General features: G+C 42.8%; 1 long non-coding RNA gene across 2 annotated transcripts in view; it reads left to right on the top strand.

Annotated features, from left to right (window-relative positions):
* LOC129057708 (uncharacterized) overlaps positions 1 to 27,615 on the top strand; it is a 98,424-nt gene that overhangs the window by 23,093 nt on the left and 47,716 nt on the right. Inside the window, exon 3 of one of the 2 annotated variants that reach the window (XR_010136296.1) lies at positions 4,457 to 6,118. The exons of the other annotated variant lie outside the window; for it this stretch is intronic. This is a non-coding gene — a long non-coding RNA (uncharacterized LOC129057708). Of the gene's footprint in view, positions 1 to 4,456; positions 6,119 to 27,615 lie in introns of those variants that run through there. 2 annotated transcript variants of the gene reach the window in all.

Genomic DNA, 27,615 nt, shown 5'->3' with positions numbered 1-27,615 from the left:
CTTGAGTTGTCTGGGGCTCATATTTGGGTGCCCACTTCGAATTCAGGCTCCTTTCTGCCCTGGTACCCCTCCTCCCACCTCAGCATTGTCATGTGCAACATAATCACATCCATAAAAAGATAAAGGGTTTCTACACAATAGCTGTTCTTTTCTCCTGTTCCCCAAAACTGGTCCTATTATCATATATGACATGATCCCACTATATCTCTTTTTTATTCTGTATTAGTTATTTACTGCTGTGTAACAAATTACTACCCCCCCCGCAAACTTAGCAGCTTAAAACAACAAGCATTAGTTCATAGTTTCTGTGGGTTGGGAATTTGGAAGCACCCTAGCAGGGTGGTTGTGGCCCAGAGTTCTTTCATGGGAGTGCAGTCAAGATGTCAGTTGTGGCTGCAGTCATTTGAAGGCTCAACTGGGCTAGAAGATCTCATTCTGAGATGGCTCACTTACATGGATTGTTGCTAGAAGGCCTCATTGTCTGGCTGGCTGTTTTGGTAGGAGGCCCCTGTTTCTCACCATGTGGTCCTCTCTTCGTAGAGCTACTTAAATGTCTTCATGACATGGCTGCTGACTTCCCCAGAGTGAGGTGATCCAAGTGAGAGTGACAGGTACAGGAGGCAGAGAAATTCAAGGCAGAAAAAGGCAGGGTCCCTGACGAAGCCCCACCCTTAAGTAGAAAAGCCTGAGACTGTGGCCCAAATCACTTACTTCCCTGTTTTCCCGCTTGAATGTTGCCTTTTCCTAAACCACCCTGGCCCACCATGCTTTCCATCCTGTACCCATAAAAACCCCAAACTCCACTGGCAGAAGAGCAGAGCAGCACAGCAGAGTGGTAGAGAAGCGAAGAAGAGAAGCATCTGAACGACGAAGAGGCAGGGACCAGGGAACTCTCTCATCTCAAGAGCAAAGTGGAAGCTGCTATGTCCTTATGATCTAGTCTCAGAAGTTACAGTGGGTCACTTGTGCCAAAATTACTCCTTAGAATTGAGTCACTAAATCCCGTCCACACTCAAGGAAGGGGCTTAAGCTCCATTTCTCACAGATAGGAATATCAAAGAATTTGTGGACACATATTAGAAGAAACACATACCCTACCACACTAGGGGGCCCTTGAGCAGCTCTTCCCTGGTCTTCACATTTGCCTGGGATGCTTGAGGATTGATATAGGGGATTCTCAACCAAGAGGCTGAGATTTACCTCCTCTAAGGGATGATCACATGACTGCCATTACAGGACATCTAAGAATTGGTGGGAGGAGGGGAATACACAGTGATGGAAAAAGGTATAGCGAAAATGGCCTTTGGAGTCAGACAGATTGGGGCTCAAGTCTTTACTTTGACATTTCCAACCTCGCTTGGACAAATCACTTAATTCAACACAAAACAAAGCCTGTGTTAGACACTGCACTGGATACTGAAGACAGAGTGCTGAAAATAATTCACTCTTGGGGTGCTTACAGTCTGGATAAGCAGACGGACATTAAACACGTCATTTTCATTGTGATGAGGATTATGTGCCATCAGAGCACATCCCAAAGGGAGTTAGCCTACCTAAAGAATTAGGGAAGATCTCCTTGAGGGAGTGACATTTAAGTTGAGATTCTGAGGATGATTAAGAGTTAGTTGGATGAGAAGAACAGAGGATGTAAAGGTCATGGGGTACCAAGACCCTTGAACTTCCAAGAAGTTGAAAGGAAGCCAGAGAAGCAGGAGTGTTGGTGAAAGAGACAGTGGAGTGAGATAAGGCTGGAAAGCTGGACAGGGACTCATACTGCCCTGAGTCTCAGAGGCCATATTAAAGCTGGGGAACCGTATCTATAGGGCCATGGCCGACTATTGACTGTTATAGCAGGGGTGTGGCTTGATGAGATTTGTATTTTAAAAAAACTTCTCAGGTTATTCTACAGGGAGTGGGTTAAAGAAGGACACAGTGGATGTGGCGGAACCATTTAGTGGATGTGCAGGAGTCCTAGTGAGGAGGTGATGGTAGCAGTGGAGCTGAGAGGCCATGAGGAGGGGAACAGCAGACAGGGCTTAACCATTGACTATGGGCTGGGGACAGAGGAATTAAGGAACAAGAGCCAGATTTTTCAGTGGCAATGGCGAGCGGTGGGTGAGTGGGGGTAGAGTAGGCATTCGGCTTTAGACATAAGGTATTTCAGGGACCTTTGAGATACCCAAGCACAAGTGTTGTAAAGGCCTGGATCTCCAAGAGAGGGTTGGGCTCAGAAGGTCTTGGTGAGTCTAGACATGCATGCTGCAATTAAAGTTCCTGGATGAATGAGATGGCCTAGGATTCGTGTAGCACAACTCCAGGGCATGTCCTAAGGAACCTCAGTATTAAAGGGGCAGGGAGAAATGGAGCCAGCAAAGGTCCTGAGAAGGAGCAATGAGAGAGGAGGAGGAAAACCTGGACAGTATAATGTCACTGAGCCAAGGCAATGATGTTTCTAGGGAAAGCAGTAAATGGAATTACTTTTAATTGGGATAATTATAATCTTCTCTCATAGGACTCTTGGGAGGATTAAATGAGATAACATATAAAAACCATCTCAGTACTTCATAAAGTATTTTCAATGTGGTGTTCTCTTTAGCAGGGGAATGGGAGTGTAGGGGGTAAATGTTGGGGGAGGGGAGAAGTCCAGGATGCCCCTTCTGAAGTAGCTTCTTAGCACCTGACACATCCAAGCCCCTTCTAAAGTAACTAACCAGCATCTAACACCTCTAAAGCAAACTTTCAGTCATTTATTGATATTTGGAGCAGCCAGCCTTTGATATAGTACAGTATAATTTTTAGAAACCAGAAAAGACTCCCAGTTTTTTTTTTGTTTGTTTGTTTGCTTTTGTTTTTGTTTTTGAGTTGGAGTCTCACTCTGTCACCCAGGCTGGAGTGCAGTGGCGCAATCTTGGCTTGCTGCAACCTCCACCTCCTGGATTCAAGCGATTCTCCTGCCTCAGCCTCCTGAGTAGCTGGGACCACAGGCGTGCACCAGCATGCCCAGCTAGTTTTTGTATTTTTAGTAGAGATGAGGTTTCACCATGTTGGCCAGGCTGGTCTTGAACTCCTGACCTCAGGTAATCTACCCACCTTGGCCTCCCAAAGTGCTGGGATTACAGGCGTGAGCCACTGTGCCCAGCCACTCCCCTGTTAGTAAAAAGAAAAAAAAATTAATCCTCAAAACAAAAAAACAAATTCTACTTGTTTAATATTACCTAAAAATTCCTTCCAGGGAAGACCTAAGAAACCATTTTATTCCATAATAAAAGATTTTAAATAAAAATGCCTGAGGCAGTTACTACTGTAATGTGAAAGAGACAGTTAGGTATAATGATGTGATCAGATCCTGTGTGTATGTGTGTTTTAAGGCTTAGGAAGGCATCCAGAATGAGGAAGGAGCAGGGAACAGAGGGGAGGGGAGGCCAGGGTGTGGCCACTGAGGGGAAACAGGAGGGGTTGGAGATACCCAAGGCAAATTTCACTGACTTCCCAGTTTTACAATTTTGCTTTAGGCAGTATTGGTTTCTCTTTACATCTGTCCAGAAAAAAGTACAACTTTTGTGCAAATGTATATTATGTCCATCTGAGGTGGCTGGTGGCAACCCTTACCTCAGTAGAAACTACGTGTCTCTCCCACGTTGCCACAGGAATGTATTCTTCTCTGGTGGGTGTAGGTGACCTAACGCCTAGAGTCTAAATACAGCAGATTCCCAACCCCGTCCCCTTTAGGGTATGGGTGGTTTGGGTAGACCAGTGAGTTAATGCACTGAACTAGTGTGGGAATCACTAAAGCTGGGCCTTTTATATGGTGCACCTGGGTAAATGGTCCTGGGAAACTGACCTCCCGTTCACCTTCCCAGTAGGCACTCAGGAATATGCAGGGGTTGTTACTAGTTACTTATACCTAATGAGCAGGCAGGTCCCAAGCTAGAGTCTCCAGAACAGAATGAAGGGCTAAGAGGGTGATGATCCTTTCTCCCATTCCATGAGAACAGTAAAGGGAGCTTCTGATGACTGGCGGCCTCCACAGCCCAGTGTGGTTGCGTCATAGCAAGGGCAGCAGTGCTGCTCTTGGGCACTGAGGGCTGCTGAGTCTCCATCTGTGTGTAATCGGCTGTGTCAGGGCCTCTGAGGCTATTTCTGTCAATCACTGTAATCTGCACAATCAGGCTTTTATTGTATGAAACTGTTCCTTTTCTGGGTGCCATCTATGCCCTTGCGGTACATTAAACCCGTGAAGTTATCTGTTATAATGGGTTTTGAATGATTAACTGAAGGTAGCCTTTTAATTCACTGAATTTGCACTTACTAAGCACTCACTATGTGCACTCCTATTGGAGGCCAGAGAGGTGGAATAGTCCTTGTCCTCAGGGGCTCATCACAATGACGACTCCTCTTCCAAGGCCATAGTTATCTCCCCTTATGCCTCTCTCCCCATTGCTCCCCTACTCCACAGCTCCTGGCCTGGAGGCAGAACTGTTGAAGAAGCTCCAAGGGGTCTCAGGCTCACCCTGGCTGGTGTGCTTTCTGTCTGAGCCTGCTTCTGGGAACCAGATGCTGTCGCCATCTTCTCTGCGTCTTATTATGACCTTCCTTGGATGTTAGCAAGTATCTGCAGGACCAGCCTCTGAGTCTTCCTTGTCAGAAGCAATGCCATCATCTCCCCATACCATTCTGGTATGAACTCCACTCCCCACACCCTACACACATTATATCCTCTGGTCCAATGTCACCCTGCCGCATCCCTGTTTGAAACATCCTTCCTTTGCCTGCAGACTGAACTTCCAACATCTGTAGCTAGGTTTAGACTCCTAGTATATGTGCCTGCCCTCTTTCCCCTAATTCTAGTGAACAGACCTAATTCCAGAATTTTCTGCCCTAATAATCAGTCCTATTCTACTTCAATTAATGATAGATGGGCAGCTGTTTCTCGAGTTATGACACAAGGAAGGAAGTAAGAAAAAAGAAATACAAGACAACATGCATAAAACTGTGCAATGGTGTGGTACAGGGGACACACTTACAAAGACAACTGAACAAATTCAAAATGAGAATACAATGGGCATTCTGCTAGAACAGACCTGTGCAGTTGAGTAGAAGAGTTAATGAAGGCATATTGTTTCTCATGATGCAGCAGTAAGGTTAGAAAAAAGGGAGGAAGAACAGCAAAAAGCTGATACTCAAGCCAAAGAACAAAAACAAAGTGGCTGGCAAGCTGTACACTAAATGTCAACAAGTAAAAGAAATAGTTTCACCTATTGGCTGGAGGAATTTTGGTCCTATGGACACTTAAAACACAAGGTCAAAATAAAATTTATTAGCCTTTCTCCAAGTTTCCTTACTTGATTGACTATACTATCCAGTCAGGCAGACCAGAGATCTTGTATTAAAGCAAAAATGAAGACTAAGAGTCCAAACATTGAGCATGAAATAGAAGGCATTATTGTCAAGCAGAGTGGCTAATCTGGCAGAAAATCTAAGCTCTGGGGAATGAAATTCCAACAGGTCACAGATCATCCTGTATCATGAATGCACTCTGAGAGTTACGGATCAGTCAGCAGCAGCTGAGCTTGTCAAGTGAGGCTGGGCAGAGGTGGATCCTGCCATGTGCATGAAATACCCCCTTTGGGATAATGGCACTGGCTGCTTCCGTTATGTGCATGAGATGCCAGGCGGGGACCATGACCTGCAGGAGCCTGCACTGCTGTCAGCTGTCTAGGCATCTGTTCAGGATGTGTCACTGGGAATCAACATATTGCCTCCCTCTTCCAGAAACCCTACATCCAACTGATTGCCAAGTCATTTGCTCACCTGTGTCTTTTCATTTCTCATATTTGACTCTTCCTCTCCACCACTTTTGCACAGTTTAGTCCTAATCTCTTTAAATTTAATCTCATGCACCTCCTCTTTTAACTCTTAGCCCCCTACCAACTTTTACTCCAGGTGCCTCTGGTAGCTCATTGTCTATACATTATCCTGTCATAGTGCTTGATGTGCTTGTGGCTTGATGTGCTTGTGGCTTGATGTGTTTGTGGCTTGATAATGCTCATGGTTGTCATTGTTTATTAGTCTGTCCTCCTCTCTTGGACTGCGAGAGCATGAAGGGTAGTTCTCATATCTTATTTTTTATATGTTTTTAATAGTATATCAAGATTATACTATTATAATCCTGACCTGCAGCAGGTACTTTAATAAACAAAAGTGAAAAAATGAAGACCTATTAATATTTTTTTCAAAAGTTATGTCATCTTCATGTCATTCATACGTGTGAATAAATGGAGTGTATGTTTTAAACTGAGATCACCTCAAAGCAGTGATCTCAAGTATATGACTCAGCTCATCAATAATCCTGGATGGCAGTGGTGGGAAGATTTTGCTATAGGGTGAGTAAAGATTTTTGTCCCCTCTTTAGCCCTATTTCAGCCTGTCCTTTTTATCAAATAATTGGGCATTCAGTTCTTATAACTCATGAGTTCCTGTATATTCATCTTCTGGCAAAATTCAGAGAACATATTTGCAAACGGAAAATAATTTGCCTATATTTTTTCTCCTTTTTTTTGCACGTGAATAAACTAACTGTTCTGAACAACTCAGTATCTCTTGCTTTGCCGACTTCCTTGCCCAATATATTTGTCTTCAGCAATTTCACTGCGGTTATTTTTTTTTTTTTTTTTTTTTTGCACAAAGAAATACGTTTCTTCACAATTAAGGGGCACAAACTGTTGATCCCACTTTCAAAAGAGATGTGGTGTTTCTTGATTTTGAAAGACATTTCCAGCTGCTAAGCTCTGTCAGACCCTGCCTTGGCTTAACAAGGAATGTTTCTGTTTTGCTTAGGCACAGAAAAAAATAAAGCCCCCAAATTATTTAAGTATCTTTCAGTTTAATTTAGGGGGCCAAGAGAAGCAGCTACATGAAAATCTAGAGGAAGGAGCTTGGGTTGAGGACTTGGACTCAACTACCAAATGCTGAGCATGGCTTTGTGTAGATTAGTGAAGACTCTGTGCCTCTGTTTTTTTGACAGAGGAAGTTTAACCATGTGGTCTTTGGAGTCTGTTCTAGCTCTCAAGTTCTATGACTACACGTATTCTTCTCTGCTGTTGCTACCTAATTCTGTTTGTGCATGCCCTCTCCAAGGGCAAGACACTGTGTTTTATTATACTGAAGTGGCCGTGGACAATGGGAATGTATTGTTAGGCAGTTTTTGATTTTCTGTTGAGGCCATGGTGGATGACAAGTGGTTAATCCTGGGGCAGGAGATGAAGCAGGCTTGGGCTTGGGAGGGAGGGACTTCCTCTTCTCTCTGGAAACCTGATCTGCCTGCTCATGGAAAAGGTCTGGTTTGGGGTATAGCTTGTGGCTACTGTGAAACCTCTACTGCCTGGTCACCAAGTTTCCATGGCATACCAAGGCAGGAGAACATTTTCAGGTACATGGATGTTTCCCTAAAGATCTCTGGGTCTGAAGTGCCCAAAATTGACAAGGCATTGGGAGGGAAGGGTGTGCTCATCCTCCCTGAACTCTCAGAAACCACCGCCAAACTGGCAGTGAGACACACATTCAATGGCGATTCCTACAATGCACAAGGCCGGCACTGGACTGCTGGCTATGGGGGCAAGGTAGGCACAATAACCTCAAGTCTTTCTGCCATGTACCTCTGCCACCATAGCACTTCTTTTGGCTAAAGAGTCTGATGGACTTCCTGCTTCAGCAGTTCTATAGTGAAGCTGTGCTGCAACAATGGTGGCGGAGGATGGTTTCTTTGGCAGACAGAATGGGCTTTCTTTGAAGTCATTTGGATAATCACCTGTGGGCTTCTAGAATGTATCACAGGCAGGACACTCCAGGACCAGAGAGTGCCTTTGGAATGGGGGTACAGAATTGTATTAATTTGATTATGAAAAGAGTTATCATCTTCTTTTCAGTCTCAAATGGGTGAAGTAGATGTTTCAATTATATCACATTTTTTAGTTTTTCCCACAGAAAACACTGATTCAATAAATGCTTGTGGACTGAATGAATGAATATAAAACAGAAAGTGATGTTAAATAGAAGCTGAGAATACAGGAATTCTATGGCTGTTAGCCATTTGTCTTGATTCCTTCTCTAAGGTGGGGTTGGTGTGGAACAATGAGCGGGGTTTCCAAAAGGTGGGCAAGGATTAGGGCCTTTCTTCATTTGGAGGTTTTGATTTTATTTCTTCCTTTCTGAGTAGATGCTAACCAACCTGAGACTCCTTCACCTTTTTCTTTTTATTTTCTCCCTTTCCCATACTCCATCCTTTCTCTTTCTCCTCTCTACAATCTTATTGTTCCAAATTTTAAAACAATAATCAAGGGGAAAAAATTACAGTTGAGGGAGACTAATCAATTTCAATATTGAGTCTGGTACATTCCTTTGAATATCTCCCATAAACACACCTGGAGCCCTGAAATGGTAAGCAGGCAACAAGTTCCAAGATATGCCAAACCTCAGTCTAATAAAGTGTTCAGGGTGCAAGTCATTTCAAGTCTGTAGGGTTGCCTGGGTACTATACAAAGGGAGGTTCAAGTGCAGATACTTTCTTCAGGGTTATCTACTGCCGCATAACAAATGACTACCAAATTTAGTGGCTTAAAACAACCATTTTGCTATATTTCACTATTTGGGGAGTCAGGAATTTGGCAGCTCTCAGATAGGTGATTCTTTTGTTCTACCTGGTGCTGCCTGGGATTGTTCAGTAGAATTCAGCTGCAACTGGTCTGATCTGGAGGGTCCAAGATGACTTTTCTTCACATTCCGGACACCTTCAAGGTCATGGCTCTGGCTGCAAGGCTGGCTTGGCTGGTCTCCCTCTCCATGTAGTTTCATGGCCTCTCCATGTGATCTTTCTAGCAGGACAGCCTGGCTTTCCATGTGGCTACTCAGGGCTCTAAAAGAACAAGGAGGAAGCTGCCTGTTCTCTTACAGGCTAGTCTTAGAACTAGCAGAGCTTCCCTTCCACTGTATTCTAGTGGACCAACTCAGAATCAAGGGGAGGGCAAATGAAGCCCACATCTCTACAGGAGGAATGTCGAAGCATTTGCAGCCATTTTTAACCCACTATAGAGGTTTACAGGTACACACAACTGGGATTGCCCTCTGCCAGGAATCAGGAGAGTGAGGGTCTATCATTTTCTGTGCCAAGGGATACCTGGCATGGAAACATCTTGGTCCACTGATCCAATATTTTGACTACCCTGATAGAGCAGAGCAGAGGTTTGTGTGCCATGAGATCCTATACTAAAATCTGCCAAAGATTCTGGTTCTAATAGCTGAAGTTAAAAAGAATTTTAAAAGTGCAATCTCTAGTATTGGCTGTTGGATGGTTTCCCTTTGGATCCCTGAACTGTTTCCTCTTGTTGGCAGTGACAGAGAGAACACTGGATCCTTAGCCTGAGTGTTCTTCGATGTCACCTCAACTCCATTTCATTTTATACTGCTAAACTCAGCCTAACTTTTTGATAAAACTAACATAAAAACTCCCAATTATAGAGCGGCTGGTACTCTATACATTTTCTCTAATTTTCCCTGTAACTATGCAAGTTCCATATGCTAGCCCAATTTTCAGATGAAGGAACAGCAGCTCAGAAAGGTTAAGGAACCTAAGTTGGAGGTTACATAGAAAGTGATACATTTGCAAATTTGAACCAAGACTTTCTGGGCTCCAAAACCTGTGTCCACTACTCCATGTGATCTTTGGAAAATCACGGAACCTTAGAAAACATCTTTAGTGTACGGTCTGAGAAAGCACAGAGCCAGTGAGGCCAGCAGGAACATCCCCAGCTCAGTTTTGCGCTCCCCAGTGTTGTCCGCTCCCACCGAGGCTACAGCTGGCCTACAAACTTGTTTTGACATTAGCTGCATTCCTTTTGAGAAATTTTGATATGCACACAAAAAAGTGCAGAGTGATTTGTCCTTTCTCAAAAAAATCTTCTTTTTATAAATATTGCTCTGCTAAATTCCTTACGACAGATAGCCTTCACATGATATTTAAGGAATGATTCAACATGCAAAGAAGTGTGAAAAAGAATCACCTTGATATTAATTCCCCTCATAATACCTGAGTTAGCCTGGGTCCTCAGAAAAGCCTGTGTGATAGAAATTGAGGTGAGCCAGTAAGGCTGGGATCAGACCCTGAGGGAAGGTGACAGTGAAGGGAGATTGGGTGGAGGTGTCCTAGACCACGGTGCAGTCTAGCGAAGATTTGGCAAGGCTACCAGGAGTCTTTGAGCCAAAACTGTCCAGCCAAAACCATATCATCTAGGAATGGGCCTGCCCAAGAATTCCTGTCCTGCTCAGTCACTGGCCGAGAGTGGCCTCTGGAGTGAGAGTGGCCTCAGCGCCAGGGAAATGGTGGATTTCAGCATGTAGATGTTGGCTTCTTGGACAACTGAGCTCCCTGTAGTAGCTCTCATGGCTGCCACACTGCCACTGTACTGGGCATACATAAAGTGCTGAATAAATGTCTGTTCATAAATGGTCTTCAAAGTAACCTACTACTCTGCATTTCCAACTTCAGTGACTTTGCTCAAATTTTTATCTGCTTTGCTTGCTCTGCTCTCCTGTACCAACATCCAGAAATCAGTGCAGCTCCCACCTCCAAGCAGTTTTCTCCAATTTCCACAGTCAGAATTAATCTTACAAATCCTTTTTCTAGGCACCTGCAGCACACGCTATACTTTTATCATTGAATCCAGTATAGACTAATACATACGGGAATTACTCGTTGCATAGATGTGGTCCTGGGGACTTAGGGTAGTGGCTTATTCACTTTTTGTGCCCCACCAGTACCCCTATAGCATTCTGCACAGGGCTTTGCACATAGTAGGTGCTTAATAACCAGTTGTTGAATTTGTTGAGATTCTTGCAACAAGATGTACTCAAATATATCTTTAGGGGAAAGGGTAGTACGGTTCTGCCCAGAATCTTCTTACAAGAACTTCCAACTCAGCATGTCCCAAGCTGAACCCCTTATCTTCTCCCCAAACCTACTTCATATCTGCTCTGCCAGTGCCCACCACTCATGCTCCAGTCCCAAAGCCAGAGAACCTCCATGTCCCCCGGACTGCTGCTCTGCATCACCTGAGTCTTGCTGGTGCTGCTTTGGAAGGGCCCCCTGATCTTCTCTCCTTCCCTGAAGCCATCATCCTCTTTCACCGGGACTATTGTACTGGCCTCCTTATGGCCTGCTCTGTTATATGTCCCCCTCTTCCTCCAGGCCTCTGCATTGTCCCCAGAGTTATGGCTGAGATAGGGTGGGGTAAGTGAGGTGCCAAGGGCACACAATTTAAGGAGGCCCTTCTTCCAGGATTGTGCAAGCGCTAAAAGTGAAGGCCTTACATTTTGTTTCTTAAGGCTGGTACAGTGGCTCACGCCTGTAATCCCAGCACTTTGGGAGGCCTACGTGGGCAGATCACCTAACCAGGAGTTCAAGACCAGCCTGGCCAATATGGTAAAACCCCATCTCTACTAGAAATAAAAAAAAATAGCCAGGTGTGGTGGCATATGCCCGTAATCCCAGCTACTCAAGAGGCTAAGGCAAGAGAATCGCTTGAACCTGGAAGGCAGAGGTGGCAGTGAGCTGAGATCAGGCACTGCACTCCAGCCGGGATAACAGAGCGAGACTCGGTCTCAAAAAAAAAATGTGCTTCTTAAATGCCTCTCTAATCACCTGGGTAGTCCCACGCTGCCCAGAGCCCAACTGCGATAATGACTTTCCTTTACTGGGACTCCTTCTAGCAATCTTTGTTTCAGTGGGTCCCAACCATGGCTGTGCATTGGCGTTACCTGCAGAGCTTGGTGAAAATACAGACTCCTAGGTCCCACCCAGATTCAATCAGATCGGAAGTGGATAGGGCTTAAGAATCTGCACAGTTGCACAGTCAGGTTTGGGAACTGCTGGTTCATAGGACCAAGTTCAGACTCCAGAATAACATTCAAGGTTCCTCTCAATCTGGCACCTGCTTGTGTTTCTGGGTTCATTTTCAGCTGGTTTCCTCGTGGCAGGCACTCCACAGGCAGATCACACCAGACCACTCATTGGACCTCACATATGCCCAGCATCTTTATGTCTCTGTGCCTTTTTTTTTTTGAGAAGGAGTTTTGATCTGTCACCAGGCTGGAGTGCAGTGGCATGATCTCGGCGCACTGCAACCTCTGCTTCCCTTATTCAAGCGATTATCCTGCCTCAGCCTCCAAAGTAGCTGGGACTACAGGCGCCCGCCACCACAACCAGCTAATTTTTTTTTCTTTTTATTATTATTATTATTATTATTATTATAATACTTTAGGCTCTATGGTACATGTGCACAACATGCAGGTAAGTTACATATGTATACATGTGCCATGCTGGTACGCTGCATCCACCAACTCGTCATCTAGCATTAGGTATATCTCCCAATGCTATCCCTCCCCCCTCCCCCCACCCCACAACTGTCCCCAAAGTGTGATGTTCCCCTTCCTGTGTCCATGTGTCCTCATTGTTCAATTCCCACCTATGAGTGAGAATATGCGGTGTTTGGTTTTTTGTTCTTGCGATAGTTTACTGAGAATGATGATTTCCAATTTCATCCATGTCCCTACAAAGGACATGAACTCATCATTTTTTATGGCTGCATAGTATTCCATGGTGTATATGTGCCACATTTTCTTAATCCAGTCTATCATTGTTGGACATTTGGGTTCCAAGTCTTTGCTATTGTGAATAATGCCGCAATAAACATACGTGTGCATGTGTCTTTATAGCAGCATGATTTATAGTCCTTTGGATATATACCCAGTAATGGGATGGCTGGGTCAAATGGAATTTCTAGTTCTAGATCCCTGAGGAATCACCACACTGACTTCCACAAGGGTTGAACTAGTTTACAGTCCCACCAACAGTGTAAAAGTGTTCCTATTTCTCCACATCCTCTCCAGCACCTGTTGTTTCCTGACTTTTTAATGATTGCCATTCTAACTGGTGTGAGATGGTATCTCATTGTGGTTTTGATTTGCATTTCTCTGATGGCCAGTGATGGTGAGCATTTTTTCATGTGTTTTTTGGCTGCATAAATGTCTTCTTTTGAGAAGTGTCTGTTCATGTCCTTCGCCCACTTTTTGATGGGGTTGTTTGTTTTTTTCTTGTAAATTTGTTGGAGTTCATTGTAGATTCTGGATATTAGCCCTTTGTCAGATGAGTAGGTTGCGAAAATTTTCTCCCATTTTGTAGGTTGCCTGTTCACTCTGATGGTAGTTTCCTTTGCTGTGCAGAAGCTCTTTAGTTTAATTAGATCCCATTTGTCAATTTTGGCTTTTGTTGCCATTGCTTTTGGTGTTTTAGACATGAAGTCCTTGCCCATGCCTATGTCCTGAATGGTAATGCCTAGGTTTTCTTCTAGGGTTTTTATGGTTTTAGGTCTAACGTTTAAGTCTTTAATCCATCTTGAATTGATTTTTGTATAAGGTGTAAGGAAGGGATCCAGTTTCAGCTTTCTACATATGGCTAGCCAGTTTTCCCAGCACCATTTATTAAATAGGGAATCCTTTCCCCATTTCTTGTTTTTCTCAGGTTTGTCAAAGATCAGATAGTTGTAGATACGTGGCATTATTTCTGACGGCTCTGTTCTGTTCCATTGATCTATATCTCTGTTTTGGTACCAGTACCATGCTGTTTTGGTTACTGTAGCCTTGTAGTATAGTTTGAAGTCAGGTAGTGTGATGCCTCCAGCTTTGTTCTTTTGGCTTAGGATTGACTTGGCGATGCGGGCTCTTTTTTCATTCCATATGAACTTTAAAGTAGTTTTTTCCAATTCTGTGAAGAAAGTCATTGGTAACTTGATGGGGATGGCATTGAATCTGTAAATTACCTTGGGAAGGATGGCCATTTTCATGATATTGATTCTTCCTACCCATGAGCATGGAATGTTCTTCCATTTGTTTGTATCCTCTTTTATTTCGTTGAGCAGTGGTTTGTAGTTCTCCTTGAAGAGGTCCTTCACATCCCTTGTAAGTTGGATTCCTAGGTATTTTATTCTCTTTGAAGCAATTGTGAATGGAAGTTCACTCATGATTTGGCTCTCTGTTTGTCTGTTATTGATGTATAAGAATGCTTGTGATTTTTGTACATTGATTTTGTATCCTGAGACTTTGCTGAAGTTGCTTATCAGCTTAAGGAGATTTTGGGCTGAGACAATGGGGTTTTCTAGATATACTATCATGTCATCTGCAAACAGGGACGATTTGACTTCCTCTTTTCCTACTTGAATACCCTTGATTTCCTTCTCCTGCCTAATTGCCCTGGCCAGAACTTCCAACACTATGTTGAATAGAAGTGGTGAGAGAGGGCATCCCTGTCTTGTGCCAGTTTTCAAAGGGAATGCTTCCAGTTTTTGCCCATTCAGTATGATATTGGCTGTGGGTTTGTCATAAATAGCTCTTATTATTTTGAGATACGTCCCATCAATACCTAATTTATTGAGAGTTTTTAGCATGAAGCATTGTTGAATTTTGTCAAAGGCCTTTTCTGCATCTATTGAGATAATCATGTGGTTTTTGTCTTTGGTTCTGTTTATATGCTGGATTACATTTATTGATTTGCGTATATTGAACCAGCCTTGCATCCCAGGGATGAAGCCCACTTGATTATGGTGGATAAGCTTTTTGATGTGCTGCTGGATTCGGTTTGCCAGTATTTTATTGAGGATTTTTGCATCAATGTTCATCAAGGATATTGGTCTAAAATTCTCTTTTTTTGTTGTGTCTCTGCCAGGCTTTGGTATCAGGATGATGCTGGCCTCATAAAATGAGTTAGGGAGGATTCCCTCTTTTTCTATTGATTGGAATAGTTTCAGAAGGAATGGTACCGGCTCCTCCTTGTACCTCTGGTAGAATTCGGCTGTGAACCCATCTGGTCCTGGACTTTTTTTGATTGGTAAGCTATTGATTATTGCCACAATTTCAGCTCCTGTTATTGGTCTATTCAGAGATTCAATTTCTTCCTGGTTTAGTCTTGGGAGGGTGTATGTGTTGAGGAATTTATCCATTTCTTCTAGATTTTCTAGTTTATTTGTGTAGAGGTGTTTGTAATATTCTCTGATGGTAATTTGTATTTCTGTGGGATCGGTGGTGATATCCCCTTTATCATTTTTTATTGCATCTATTTGATTCTTCTCTCTTTTTTTCTTTATTAATCTTGCTAGCGGTCTATCAATTTTGTTGATCCTTTCAAAAAACCAGCTCCTGGATTCATTTATTTTTTGAAGGGTTTTTTGTGTCTCTATTTCCTTCAGTTCTGCTCTGATTTTAGTTATTTCTTGCCTTCTGCTAGCTTTTGAATGTGTTTGCTCTTGCTTTTCTAGTTCTTTTAATTGTGATGTTAGGGTGTCAATTTTGGATCTTTCCTGCTTTCTCTTGTGGGCATTTAGTGCTATAAATTTCCCTCTACACACCGCTTTGAATGCATCCCAGAGATTCTGGTATGTTGTGTCTTGGTTCTCGTTGGTTTCAAAGAACATCTTTATTTCTGCCTTCATTTTGTTATGTACCCAGTAGTCATTCAGGAGCAGGTTGTTCAGTTTCCATGTAGTTGAGCGGTTTTGAGTGAGATTCTTAATCCTGAGTTCTAGCTTGATTGCACTGTGATCTGAGAGATAGTTTGTTATAATTTCTGTTCTTTTACATTTATTGAGGAGAGCTTTACTTCCAAGTATATGGTCAATTTTGGAATAGGTGTGGTGTGGTGCTGAAAAAAATGTATATTCTGTTGATTTGGGGTGGAGAGTTCTGTAGATGTCTATTAGGTCCACTTGGTGCAGAGCTGAGTTCAATTCCTGGGTATCCTTGTTGACTTTCTGTCTCATTGATCTGTCTAATGTTGACAGTGGGGTGTTAAAGTCTCCCATTATTAATGTGTGGGAGTCTAAGTCTCTTTGTAGGTCACTCAGGACTTGCTTTATGAATCTGGGTGCTCCTGTATTGGGTGCATATATATTTAGGATAGTTAGCTCTTCTTGTTGAATTAATCCCTTTACCATTATGTAATGGCCTTCTTTGTCTCTTTTGATCTTTGTTGGTTTAAAGTCTGTTTTATCAGAGACTAGGATTGCAACCCCTGCCTTTTTTTGTTTTCCATTTGCTTGGTAGATCTTCCTCCATCCTTTTATTTTGAGCCTATGTGTGTCTCTGCACATGAGATGGGTTTCCTGAATACAGCACACTGATGGGTCTTGAGTCTTTATCCAATTTGCCAGTCTGTGTCTTTTAATTGGAGCATTTAGTCCATTTACATTTAAAGTTAATATTGTTATGTGTGAATTTGATCCTGTCATTATGATGTTAGCTGGTTATTTTGCTCGTTAGTTGATGCAGTCTCTTCCTAGTCTCGATGGTCTTTACATTTCGGTATGATTTTGCAGTGGCTGGTACCGGTTGTGCCTTTCCATGTTTAGAGCTTCCTTCAGGAGCTCTTATAGGGCAGGCCTGGTGGTGACAAAATCTCTCAGCATTTGCTTGTCTGTAAAGTATTTTATTTCTCCTTCACTTATGAAGCTTAGTTTGGCAGGATATGAAATTCTGTGTTGAAAATTCTTTTCTTTAAGAATGTTGAATATTGGCCCCCACTCTCTTCTGGCTTGTAGGGTTTCTGCTGAGAGATCCGCTGTTAGTCTGATGGGCTTCCCTTTGATGGTAACCCGACCTTTCTCTCTGGCTGCCCTTAACATTTTTTCCTTCATTTCAACTTTGGTGAATCTGACAATTATGTGTCTTGGAGTTGCTCTTCTCGAGGAGTATCTTTGTGGCATTCTCTGTATTTCCTGAATCTGAATGTTGGCCTGCCTTGCTAGATTGGGGAAGTTCTCCTGGATAATATCCTGCAGAGTGTTTTCCAACTTGGTTCCATTCTCCCCGTCACTTTCAGGTACACCAATCAGACGTAGATTTGGTCTTTTCACAGTCCCACATTTCTTGGAGGCTTTGCTCGTTTCTTTTTATTCTTTTTTCTCTAAACTTCCCTTCTCGCTTCATTTCATTCATTTCATCTTCCAGGGCTGATACCCTGTCTTCCATTTGATCGCATCGGCTCCTGAGGCTTCTGCATTCTTCACGTAGTTCTCCAGCCTTGGTTTTCAGCTCCATCAGCTCCTTTAAGCACTTCTCTGTATTGGTTATTCTAGTTATACATTCTTCTAAATTTTTTTCAAAGTTTTCAACTTCTTTGCCTTTGGTTTGAATATCCTCCCGTAGCTCGGAGTAATTTCATCGTCTGAAGCCTTCTTCTCTCAGCTCGTCAAAGTCATTCTCCGTCCAGCTTTGTTCCGTTGCTGGTGAGGAACTGCGTTCCTTTGGAGGAGGAGAGGTACTCTGCTTTTTAGAGTTTCCAGTTTTTCTGCTCTGTTTTTTCCCCATCTTTGTGGTTTTATCTACCTTTGGTCTTTGATGATGGTGATGTACAGATGGGTTTTTGGTGTGGATGTCCTTTCTGTTAGTTTTCCTTCTAACAGACAGGACCCTCAGCTGCAGGTCTGTTGGAGTACCTGGCCGGCCGTGTGAGGTGTCAGTCTGCCCCTGCTGGGGGGTGCCTCCCACTTAGGCTGCTCGGGGGTCAGGGGTCAGGGACCCACTTGAGGAGGCAGTCAGCCCGTTCTCAGATCTCCAGCTGCGTGCTGGGAGAACCACTGCTCTCCTCAAAGCTGTCAGACAGGGACATTTAAGTCTGCAGAGGTTACTGCTGTCTTTTTGTTTGTCTGTGCCCTGCCCCCAGAGGTGGAGCCTACAGAGGCAGGCAGGCCTCCTTGAACTGTGGTGGGCTCCACCCAGTTCAAGCTTCCAGGCTGCTTTGTTTACCTAAGCGAGCCTGGGCAATGGCAGGCGCCCCTCCCCGAGCCTCGCTGCCGACTTGCTGTTTGATCTCAGACTGCTGTGCTAGCAATTAGCGAGACTCCGTGGGCGTAGGACCCTCTGAGCCAGGTGTGGGCTATACTCTCCTGGGGCACCGTTTCCTAAGCCCGTCGGAAAAGCACAGTATTCGGGTGGGAGTGGCCCGATTTTCCAGGTGCCGTCTGTCACCCCTGGGAAGGGAACTCCCTGACCCCTTGCGCTTCCCGAGTGAGGCAATGCCTCGCCCCTGCTTCGGCTGGCGCACGGTGCACTCACCCACTGACCTGCGCCCACTGTCTGGCACTCCCTAGTGAGATGAACACGGTACCTCAGATGGAAATGCAGAAATCACCCGTCTTCTGCGTTGCTCGCGCTGGGAGCTGTAGACCGGAGCTGTTCCTATTCGGCCATCTTGGCTCCTCCCCTACAACCAGCTAATTTTTATATTTTTAGTAGAGACGGGGTTTCACCATGTTGGCCAGGATGGTCTCGATCTCTTGACCTCGTGATCCACCCACCTCAACCTCCGAAAGTGCTGGGATTACAGGCATGAGCCACCATGCCCGGCCTGTCTCTGTGCCTTTTCTTGGGCTGCTCCCTCTGAAAGAATGCTCTTCTTCTCCCTGCTCCTTCCAAGAGGCAAGATTCTACTAAGGACCCACTTCAAATGCCGTCTCATTTCTGAGACCCTTTTGAATCTTCATTTCTACCCTTCGATATAACTCTTTCCCCATCTAGACTCTGCTGTATTTTATTCATAACATCAGCAGCACCTCTCATGCTGTGTCACATTGGTTCTATGAGGGTCCTCCTCCCTGCTCGGCTCAGAAACTAATAGTCAGAAACTATTAGGTTGGTGCAAAAGTAATAGCACAATTAGGACTTATTCACGTTGGATCTGCGGCACCTTGTGCGTTGCCTAGAAAACTGTGAGAATGGATTAACTGTGAATTGAATAGAAATAAGTACTGACTAGTTAAATTTAACTTTTCACAGCACCTAACACAATGCCTTGGGCACAAAATCTTTAACATTATTTGTTGAGTGAGTAAATGAACAAAGGAGTGAGTATGGGCCAGAGTTTGTCATCACCACTTGGCCACTTCCAGGGAACTTGTATGTATTTGGGGTTACCTGGTAGAACTCAAATGTCAGTGTGCATAAATAAGAATCACCTGAGACATTATTAAACATGCAGACTCCCAGCCACCCTCCCAGAGATGCTGATTCAGTAGTTCTGGGTGGGGTCTAGAAATGTGCATTTTTAACAAGCATCTTGGGTAATTCTGAGACAGGTGGTCCACAGACAGAGTCTGAAAAGTACTTCAGGAGGCATTTGGTGTTCAGCAGGTGATGTTTACTCTATGGATGGATTCTTAGACCAGCTTTCTAGGAGTTCAACCCTTAAAGTCAAAGATATTGTGTAGTCCTATCAGAAAGAGCTGGTAAAAGTAGCAGGTCTAATGTGGCATCTGATGGGCCTTCAGATTCTGGGAAGGCCATTCCTGGGAAAGCCACAGTGTCCTGCAACAGCAGGAAGAATGAAAGAATGACAAGCCAGGCAAGCTTCACCTTGGATACAGAGTCTCTTGCTTCTAGCTCGTTTCTGCTGCTAGGCTGCCCTGGTCTGACAAATGGCCTTGTTTGAAAGCCCCGATTCCTGATACTCACTGGGCCTGGGTGACTCCTTGGCTTACTCCTATTCTTTAGGCTCAGCTTCTGGTGGTTCCCATGGGGCCATTGTTTTCATCACCATCATTCTTTCTCCAGCCTCACCTCCATGGGGGTGAATTGGTGTTGGTTTGGTGGAAGGAGTCCAGGTGCATGAGCCTGCAACCCTACATCCTGGTCGGAACTCTGCCACTAACTGCTCACCAGACTTACCAAAGGCCACTTACACAAAGTAAACAGGCATTTACTGAATACTTGCGTTATTTGTCTGGGTTCTGCAGAGGAACAAAGCCAACTAGAAAGAGATTTATTATAAAGATTGGCTCACAAGATTATGCAAGCTGAGAAGTCTATGATCTGCAGTTAATAAGCTGGAGACCCTGGACAGCTGATGGTGTGGTTCCAGTCTGATTCTGAAGGCCTGAGAACTGGGTGAGCTGATGGTGTAAATTCAAGTCTGAGTGTCAGTATGAAGGCAAGAGAAGACTTATGTCCCAGCTTGAAGACAGTCAGACAGAAAAAGAGAATTCTTTCTTACTCAGCTTTATTTTTTTTTTTAATTCAGAACTTCAGTGGATTGGATGAAACGGATCCAACCTGCTTTACTGAGTCTACCAATTAATTCAAACATTAATGCCATTCAGAGACCCTCCCAGACACACCCAGAGTAATGTTTAACCAAAGAGCTAGGCTCCCTGTGGCCCAGTGAAGTTGACACATAAAATGGAACTATCACAATCTGCTATGTGCACAGCATCGTCAGCTGAACCTCTGGGGCCCCAGATTCCTCAAGTGTGATGTCTCTTGCAGTTCTAATTGTGCCAATTGAATGCAAAGCCAACCAAATAAAACCTATTTCCTTTGAGGACCAGGAACAGAAACATTCTCTCAGAATAAAAACGGGAACTAGAAGGTCAATATTGAGAGTGGAGAGTGTTTCCCTCTGAAAGATCGCTTGAGGGAGTTAACGATGGGTCTTCATCTTCCCTTCTGTCCTTAGTGTTCTTCTAGGTTCTGTATGGTGATGGAAGAAGCAGCTGACTGGACTAGAGAGAGGAACTTCTGGGTGCGTGGAGCCCAGGAGCAGAGCTGCATTCTGGGAAAACTTCAGCCACAGAAGCGGCATCTGGAAACTGAGGAGTCAGCACCCTTAGGGGGTGGAAAAGGGGTTGGGGAGGCTGGGGACAGATGCTTGTACACCTCTGCAGTTCAGCTACATGCCTCTAGGCCATCTAACTGAGCATGCTAACTTAGCACCCTCTTCTCAAGTCTAGGCGGGAAGAAGGGAAGTGGGTACAAACACAGATAAGCTTCCAGTAAGGACAAGAGCCCGTGAACAACACCTCGGGTCACTCCAGCTTGGTACGTCATAACCAAGTCTCACTAGTCTCAGAGCCTGCACTTTCCATGCCAGCAGGCACATCCCTCGACCCAGGGTTTTGATCCCTGCCTGCACTTCTTACTGAGATGCCAGTGGCTGTAGGTGCCCACTGCCGGAGCTTCCGTCTGACCCACAAGTGTCCTAGCAGGCCTCTCCCTAAAATGCTTTTGGTATTTTCCTCAAGGACTACCACATTTGGAAGAACTTAGTCCACTGATTACATTTATTTTGTAGGTATTAAGTTAATGCAAAAGTAATCGAGGTTAAAAGTAATAGCAAAAATTAAAAGCAATGGCAAAAACATCAATTACTTTTGCACCAACCTAATATTTATTTACTACTTAACTAGTCATGGTAAATAAGTCAGTCATGCATTTCTCCATTTTTATTATTCAAAGATGATCCAACCTCAGAGGCAGTATGTCTTTCCCTCTTGGCTATCCCTGTAGTGTTCTTTGTGCCAAAATGACTTCTCAAATGCTCTCACTTTTTCTCTTCATACTAAATGTCAGAAAAGCTTTAGAATTAGATTGAGCTATTATTTGATGTCATATCCAAAATAGCTATTTCTCTATTCTCTAATAAATGGGAATGAATGGATGATTTTCAAAGAAATTCTTATCAAAATAGACTCAGAGATCTTCCAAAAACCAAACCATGGAAAAAGTGGATAATGCTACCACAAGCTCCCAAGGCCCAGGTCATTTAAGTTGCTCATTTTAAACCTTTAAGGGAGAGATGATTTTGTTGCTATTTAACTCATCCAGAGCTTAAAGGAAAAATTCTCCTACCTATTTTAGGAAGCCGACATATCATTGGTACCAAACCCTCATAGAGATAACACTTACGTACCACACACTATGCACAAGCATTGTTCCCCCACCAGACACACACACACAAACATTGCACAAATACAAACATCCACACAATTCATGCACACATCACACATACCACACTCTACCCAAATACAAATGTGTCTCACATACATACACCACCTACACACTACACATATACCACACCACACAGATTCACCTTATATCCACACCACCCACACCCCAACACACATGCACTGCACAGATACAAACATACTGCACACACATAGCCCATGCCATACACCTATACCCATCATACACACACACATACACACATACCTCAGGGTAATCTTCCTTTTAAATACAATGCAAAAACTCTAATAAAGATATTAGGAAATAGCTGGGCATGGTGGCTCATGCCTATAATCCCAGCACTTTGGGAGGCTGAGGCAGGCAGATCACTCGAGGTCAGGAGTTTGAGACAAGCCTGGCCAACATGATGAAACCTTGTCTCTACTAAAAATACAAAAATTAGCCGGGCATGGTGGCACATGCCTGTAGTCCCAGCTACGCCGGAGGCTGAGGCACAAGAATCACTTGAACCCGGGAGGTGGAGGTTGCAGTGAGCCAAGATCATACCACTGCAGTCCAGCCTGGGTGACAGAGCGAGCTATCTCAAAAAAAAAAAAAAAAGGAAACTAGCAAATATAATTCAGTAGTCCATTTTAAAATACCAGAGTGGGACTCATTTCAGCCAGATTCAATTTTAGGAAATCTATTAGTATAATTAACCCTGTTAATAGTCAAAGGAGAAAAGTCATGATTACTTTCAAAGGTATAGAAAATAAATGTAACAGATTTCAGTATTCATTCACAGTAAAAAAAAATAATAATAAGCACTAACATTTATTTTTCCCTTATTATGTATTGGGCACTATCTGATATGCTTTGTTTGCGTCTTCTTATTTAGTCCTCAACCATCACACAATGAGGGAGGTACTACCTTTCCCATTCAGTCTGTAGATAAGGGCACTAAAGCCTAGCAAGGTTAAGAGTCTTGCCTCAGGTCACATATTAGGAGGTGGGTTGCATACAGCTAGTAAGTGGCATGTTCTTATGTTCTTAATGACTGTGTCAAAATAGGAATATAAGAATACTTCCATAATACAATAGACAGATGTATCCTAAATCATAAACCAACATCACAGTTAACAGACAAACAATGGAAAGGTTTCTGCTTAAATCAGGAATAAGACAAGCATGTTCACTATTACTGCTGTTAACTAACATTTTTTCTGGAAAAACTTTATAATTAGATAAGATAACCAATAAAAGATATAAATATTGTAAGAGAGGGAGCAAAATTATAGTTACAGCAGATGATGTGACAATACACTTGAAATCCCAAGAGAAACAACTGCAAAGCCATTAGAAACAATGTAATTCAGGGAAGTAACCAGTTACCTATTTAATATTTTAAAAACCCATAACTTTCCTGCATACTGAACAACAATCGGGTAGAAAATTAACTGGACGAAAAGATCTTATTCCTAGTAGTAGTTAAAAAACACTTCAGGCCGGGCATGGTGGCTCACTCCTGTAATCCCAGCACTTTGGGAGGCCAAGGACGGTGGATCACCTAAGGTCAGGAGTTTGAGACCAGCTGGGCCAACATAGCAAAACCCCGACTCTACTAAAAATACAAAAATTAGCCGGGCATGGTGGCACACACCTGTAGCCCCAGCTACTTGGGAGGCTGATGCAAGAGAATCACTTGAATCCAAGACGCAGAGGTTGCAGTGAGCTGAGATCACGCCACTGCACTCCAGCCTGAGTGACAGAGGGAGTGTATGTGTTTCAAAACACACACACACACACACACACACACTTAAGAATAAGTTAACAAAACTATATAACCTGTGCTATATGAAGAAAAAAGGCATAATATTGAGAGACATAAAAGATTTGAATTCATAGAGATGTCCATTTTTTGAGTAGAAAAAATATATGAAGTGCCAATTCTCTCCTTATTATAAGTTTAATGCCATTCTATCAAAATATTTGCAGAAATTTTGTAAAGAACTTGCCAAAACTTAGACTTAATCTAGAGGAATAAACTTCTGAGAACAGTCACGAAAACTATGGAAAGTAAGGGAGGGAAACAAACCACATGGGATATTAGGCTGTATTACAGTTACAGTAACTCTAACACTGGTTCCAGCTCAGCAGGAGACTGGCAGGACAATGAAACAGAATAGGGTGGCCTAGAACTGGACCTCCAAGCATCTGGCAATTTACACAGAAAGCAGGATATGATACAAGTATTATTTCCAATCTGTGGGGAAAATGCATCAATAAACAGCCTGTGACAACCATGTGATCACCATTTGGAAAAATAAGAATAATGGATTGTCACCTGACCCTTATACTAAAATACATATCAATGGGATAAAAAAACTAAATGTATAAATGAAGCCATAATTGTATTAGAAGAAAACATTGGCATCTATTTCTATAATTTGGGGGTGGATAAGGTCTTTCTAAGAATGAAAATTCCTGGTTTCTGAAAAGAGAAAGGTAACCACATAAAATAATAAGCTTCCAGCCTGGCCAACATGGAAACCTCGTCTCTACTAAAAATATGAAAATTAGTTGGGTATGGTGATGCACGCTTATAATCCCAGCTACTCAGGAGGCTGAGGCACGAAAATCACTTGAATCCAGAGGTGGAAGTTGCAGTGACCTGAGATCTCATCACTGCACTCCATCCTGGGCAATAGAGTGAGACCCTGTCTCAATAATAATAATAATAATAATAATAAGCTTCTATGTAGCAAGAACAGAAATAAAGGACAAATTGAGAGGAAAGTACAATATATATAATAAGCAAAGAGTTTATAGATTCCTCTAGTAAAGAAAAAGCCCTTATAAATCAATAAGAAAAAGATGAATAGTACAATAGAAAAATTGGGCAAAGGATATTAGAGGCAAATCACAAAAGAAATTAGTGAAGCAAGTGAAAAATTCTTAATTTTTTTTCCTTTTTTTTTAGTTCTTTATAGTAGTCAGTACAGCAAGTGAAAATTTGCTCTATTTCACTAATAAAGAAATACAAAATAAAATAATGAGTTATAAATTTTGCCTATCAGATTAGAAAATAATAGAAAATTTATAATATCCAGTGTCCATGAGAAACTGGTACTCTCATAAATTGTTAATGAGAATATACATTGGCATAATGTTTTTGAAGAAAATGGCAGCATCTATTAAATATTTAAAACCTTTATCCTTTGAAAGATGTTATGAGTTACACTGTGTCCCTTCCTTCCCCTACTTCACCTGCTCCCCACACAGAAAAGATACGTTGAAGTTCTAACTCTCAGTTCTCAGAATGTGACTTTATTTGGAAATAAGGTCATTGTGGATATAATTAGTTCAGCTGATAGTGGAGTGGGGTTGGTCCCTAATCCAATGTGACTGGTGTCCTTATAAGAAGATGGCCATGTGGAAACAGAGACACACAGGAAGAGACACCATGTGATGTAGAAGGCAGGGACTAGAGTTACACAGCTGCAAACTGAGATTGCCAGCAAACCACCAGAGGCCAGGAAGAAGCAAGTAAGAATTTCCCCACAGGTTTCAGAGGGAGTATGGCCCTGCTGACACCTCTATTTTGGACTTCTAGCCTCCAGAACTCTGAGAGAATGCATTTCCATAGTTTTGAACTCCCCTGGTTGTGGTATTTATATAAGAGCTATAAGTGCAAGTTCAAAGGTCAAATTCCATATCTGTATTAGTTTATTTTCATACTGCTATGAAAAAATACCCAAGGCTGGGTAATTTATAAAAAAAGAGAGATTTAACGGACTCACAGTTCCACATGGTTGGGGAGGCCTCACAATCATGACGGAAGGTGAAGGAGGAGCAAAGGCACGTCTTACATGGTTGCAGGCAAGAGAGCAGGTGCAGGAGAGCTCCCCTTCATAAAATCATCAGATCTTGTGAGACTTCTTCATTATCATGAGAACAGCATGGGAAAACCTGCCTCCATGATTCAATTACTTCCCACAGGGTCCCTCCTATGACACGTGGGGATTATGGGAGCTACAATTCAAGATGAGATTTGAGTGGGGACACAGCCAAACCGTATCAACATCTAAGAATTTATTCTACCCAAATACTCACTCAATTATACATATTCAAAGATGTTCACTTCACTATTGATTTTAATGTTGAAAAATTAAATACTGTCTAAATATTCATCAGCAGAGAACAGTTTCAATACTTATGGGATATCCTTGTGATGGTTAATACTGAGTGTCAACTTGATAGGATTGAAGGATACAAAGTATTGATCCTGGGTATGTCTGTCAGGGTGATTCCAAAAGAGACAAACATTTGAGTCAGTGGGCTGGGGAAGGCAGATCCACTCTTAATCTGGCAGGCACAATCTAATCAGCCGCCAGCAAATATAAAGCAGCAAAACGTGAAAAAGAGAGACCGGCCTAGCCTCCCAGCCTACATCTTTCTCCCGTGCTGGATGCTTCCTGCCCTCAGACATCAGATTCCAAGTTCTTCAGTTTTGGGACTCAAACTGGTTCGCCTTGCTCCTCAGCTTGTAGACAGCCTATTGTGGGACCTTGTGATCTTATAAATTAATAAACTCCTTTTGATATATCTATATCAATATCATCTGTATCTATATCTATATCTATATCTCCTATTAGTTCTGTCCCTCTAGAGAACTGTGTCTAATACAATCCTTAATAGAATACTAAGGTGTGGGTAAAAAAGCAAAGAAATAACTAAAAATGGACTAATTCATGAGACATTCAAGATAAATTAGTAAGTTCAAAGATCAGGTTGTAAGGTACAGATAGATCTTAAATTTATGTTTTTAAAAATTCATAATAACATGCTAGTATGTAAACAAAAAAAGCATTGATGTACTTTTCATAAGTAGTTATTTGGGGTTGGGGGATGGCGAGAATATGAAGAACTTTTCTGTATTATATACATATATATTTATAAGATTTGACTATATTTTTAAAATTGGCATGCCTTAGTTTTGTCATCAGAAAAGTAAAATCTTTCTTTTTTAATTTTGAGATGGGGTCTTGCTATGTCACCCAGGTTAGAGTGTAGTGGTGAAATCATAGCTTACTGCAGCCTTGCACTCCTGGGCACAAGTCATCTTCCTACCTCAGCCTCTTGAGTAGCTGGGACTACAGGTGTGTGCTGCCACGCCCAGCTAATTTTCTTATTTTTTGTAGGGATAGGGTCTTGCTTATTGCTAAGGCTGGTCTCAAATTCCTGGCCTCAGGTGATCCCCCCCAACTTGGCCTCTCAAAGTGCTGGGATTATAGGCATGAGCCCCCTCATCTAGCCTAAAATAATTTTTATTACACATTCTATGAAGGGAGATTCACATCTCACCTTGCCTTCTTAGCCCATTTTGTGTTACTATAAAGAATACCACAGACTGGATAAACAGTAGAAATTTATTTGGCTCATGGGTCTTGAGGATGGGAAATCCAAGACTGAAGGATTATCTCTGGTAAGGACCTTCTGGCTGTGCCATCACATGGGAAGAGGCACCACGTGGCAAAGGGCATGCATGAGAGGCAAGAGATTGCAGACTCAAGCCCTTTTATAATTGGCATTAATGCATTTATGAGAGTGGAGTCCCTGTGACATAGACACTTCCCATAAGGCCCCACCTCCCAATACTGTTGCATTGGGGATTAAGTTTCTAACACAAGCATTTTGGGGGACACATTCAAACCATAGCACCCTCCTTCTGAGTTTCTGAGTCAGTTTCCTTAGAACAGCCACAATAATTTCTTAACTTTCCAGAATTCATGCTTCTGACAA

This window comes from Pongo abelii, chromosome 12, assembly GCF_028885655.2.
Source record: "Pongo abelii isolate AG06213 chromosome 12, NHGRI_mPonAbe1-v2.0_pri, whole genome shotgun sequence".
Taxonomy (NCBI): Eukaryota; Metazoa; Chordata; class Mammalia; order Primates; family Hominidae; genus Pongo; species Pongo abelii.
Note: the sequence above shows the minus strand (reverse complement) of the source record. Positions and strands in the feature narration are given on the sequence as shown.